Source organism: Octodon degus, unplaced genomic scaffold (genome assembly GCF_000260255.1).
Source record: "Octodon degus isolate 3935 unplaced genomic scaffold, OctDeg1.0 scaffold00058, whole genome shotgun sequence".
Classification (NCBI taxonomy): Eukaryota; Metazoa; Chordata; class Mammalia; order Rodentia; family Octodontidae; genus Octodon; species Octodon degus.
Window position 1 is genome coordinate 5,016,467 of NW_004524634.1, and position 3,051 is coordinate 5,019,517.

At 43.8% G+C, this 3,051-nt stretch overlaps 1 protein-coding gene and 1 pseudogene across 1 annotated transcript in view; one reads left to right on the forward strand and one right to left on the reverse strand.

The window, feature by feature from the left end:
• LOC101567226 (probable N-acetyltransferase CML1) overlaps positions 1–3,051 on the forward strand; it is a 77,520-nt gene that overhangs the window by 13,578 nt on the left and 60,891 nt on the right. The window lies entirely within an intron of this gene.
• LOC101566834 lies at positions 619–1,192 on the reverse strand (annotated as a pseudogene).

A 3,051-nucleotide genomic window follows, 5' to 3' on the forward strand; every position in this document is an offset into this window, starting at 1 on the left:
CTTGTTCTCTTCTTAGTGGTTATCCATAGTACAAGAAGCAGACAGGATATCCTGTCCAAACACTATTAGTACAAATCTTTCTTCTCATTGAATTAAGTGAAAGTAGGTGTATATCTAACCTAACTATTCTGTATATACAAATACAGCATAGTCCTTTCTTTGTATCCTCTTTTTTTTCTTTAGTCCTGTGAGAAATGAGTATTCCATTGGCATCTAAATACTATATGTGGGGCTGGAGAGATGGCTCAGTGGTCTAAAGCACCTACTTGGAACAAGCTTGGGGACCTTGGTTCGATCCCCCAGCACCACATGCCAGCCAGCCCCGCCCCCAGGTGGGCTGAGCTGGCCACACACATACAATAAGTAAGTGTTAGATAAATAAATGAATAAATAAAAATATTAAATAAATAAACACTATATGTGCGTGAATTCAGCAGAACAATTCAACACAGTCTAGCACTCCACAACAGTAGTGGGTTATCCGCAGAAGTTGTTGACTTGAGCCTTTCACAGCTCAGCATATTAATATGGCTTTACTTTATATACCTCGTTTTTATACTTTTCTGCTGGATGGTCAAGACCAAGATAAAGCAAGATCTATATATAACAAGAAATGTGTTAAAAACTGTCTAAAGGCAACAAACTCATGCTCAGTTGTTTTCTCTTTGCTTTAAAATAAGGTACCAATAATTCCAGCTTTTTTCTGTTTCGCTCGTTAGGTCTCTGAGAACTGCAGCTGGTTTCCTTTTCTTTTCATTTTGTCTCAGAAGATTTGCTTTCCTTTTCAACACTGGAAAATATCGTTCTATATTCTTGCCACTTAGAGGTGGATGATTCCTAGGACTAACTCCTTCTCCAATCCCAGTTGCTTTTCCAGCTGCAAGACCAGTGATAACTCCATAGGATGTCTCCTCCCAGGCATTATTTTTCCTCTTTGCCTCAGGCTAGTTTTACCAAAACCAGAATTCTGCTGGATTCCCCACTGTACTCTCATCCTGAATTGCCAAGCACTACTTTATTGGAGTCATCTCTGTAGTCTCGGAAAATTCTGCTTCTTTCCTTCATTTTGATTCAATTTGATAATTTCATTTAGAGACATATCAATTTTATTGAGATTCTCATTGCTGCGGCCTTTCGGGGGTGGCAACAGGGTCTCTGAAGCCCCCACCAAATGGGAACCAAACCGGTTCATGGCTCTGAGACGTAGTACTGAATGGTCAGCAGGTCAGCCCATAAGGCCAGAGTCACAGGCCCGCCACCTCCCACTCACACATGCAGACTGACCCTGGAATTTAAAATTATAGAAGAAAAGGATATCTGGAGCAGACGACAACTCAATAAGTAGTTGACACTAATAAGACTTCCCTGTAATGACCCATGTCCTATATAAGTACTTGACAGGTTCCAGGGTTTAATAAGCAAAAAGAGACCAAGGAAAGGCCTCAGGAGTAGATGGGCTCGGTATATTATAGTAATGTCACGTATCTTGGTGGCACAAAATGAAGGGATTGGTCATTGGGATGAGATAACACTACGTGTGACAGCAGGATTTAGAGCAAATCCTAGCCACTGCAAATCTCTGATGAGAGTGTAGGGAATCACTTAGCATGCTTCAGAGCTCAGGGGTGTCTAAGCACAGCTGAGGACATGTCCCTGCTCGTCTAGTGTAGGTGCACAGTAGAATACAGTTACATAGTCATGACTTGGCACAGATAAGCACAAGTACTCTGGTATGTGTGATAAGCAACAGATTGTCATAGCTGGGCACATCTGAATCTCACCTTTGTGAAAGTTCACTGGATGGCTGTGCTGTGCTGTGTCTTTTGGGGTTGCCTGTATTTCCTTTGTGTAATAGCATTCTAATGTTGCTGTTACATTGGAATTGGTGAGCATCCCAGATCTGCCACCCCTGGGCCACATTCATTCCTGTCACCTAATTCTCAGCAATCCCCAAACATATAAGTGCCTCAGGCCTAAATATATCATACTTATGCTGACTGTGGAGATGGCTCAATAGAGTAAGCACTTCCCTGGCAAGTGCAAGGGCCTGAGTTCAATACCATGTTTAAAAAAAAAAAAAAAAGTCTGTGAAAAGCTAGTTTCATTTGTGATCCTGTAGAGCAGTCAGTGTCTTCTGGGGTGAGCTGAGCTTCTCTGCATTGCAGGACCTGTGCAAATGTCCTTGGGTCACTGAACTGCCAAAACCATGGGGCTTCATCCTGCTCACACAGGACAGCTCAGGCAGGGTGCGGGGCAATGTAATGGAACCAAGGCACAGGTAGAAAGGAATAAAGTCTTTGCCAGATGCCTGCAGGTTTTACATCTGGAACCTTCCCAGCCTTATGGGGAGAATGGAGCCAGCTGTACAGAGCAGCTGAACAGACTCTGAGCAAGGAAACAGGATGTGTTCCTGCAGTTCAAATTGTGTGACTGACACACAGGTCTGTAGAGGCCAGCATGAATCGGAGGAGACATGGCAAGGAGTATTCCTGGTTGTTCAGTAAGATGATGTGAAATTGGTGAGCATCCCAGATCTATTACCCCGGGGCCCCTATCATTCCTGTAAGCTAATGCTCCGCCACCCCTAAACATATAAGTGCCTCAGACCTAAATATGCCATATTTGAAGCACCCAGTACAAGGGTGAGTTATGGCCCTAAGTCTGTACTGATAATTGCGAGACTGTTTTCATTTCCCAGTACTTCATGCCAATACCAGGGTGCCCAGGAAGACCTGGCATATCTCACTGGTTCCCCCAAACACAGGCTGTTAGTCAATCAAGTTCATATATTCTTGGATAGCAACTGTAACACTGAGCAACAGTTGGTATGCTATGTTGCCCTAGAGTGTTCCTCCTCTTCATTCAGGGGTCAGGTGGCCTTTCCATGCCCAGTCCTTGTATGCAGCCTTCTCACAGGCCAGTTTCATGCATAGGAAAAATGTTGCTCTGTTCAGGCACTGATAATCAACATGAGTGACTTGCTGTTGGTCTACGAGCCTCTGCCATACACTTTCCATGTTGGTCTGGGTGGACCTGACTTGATGACACATG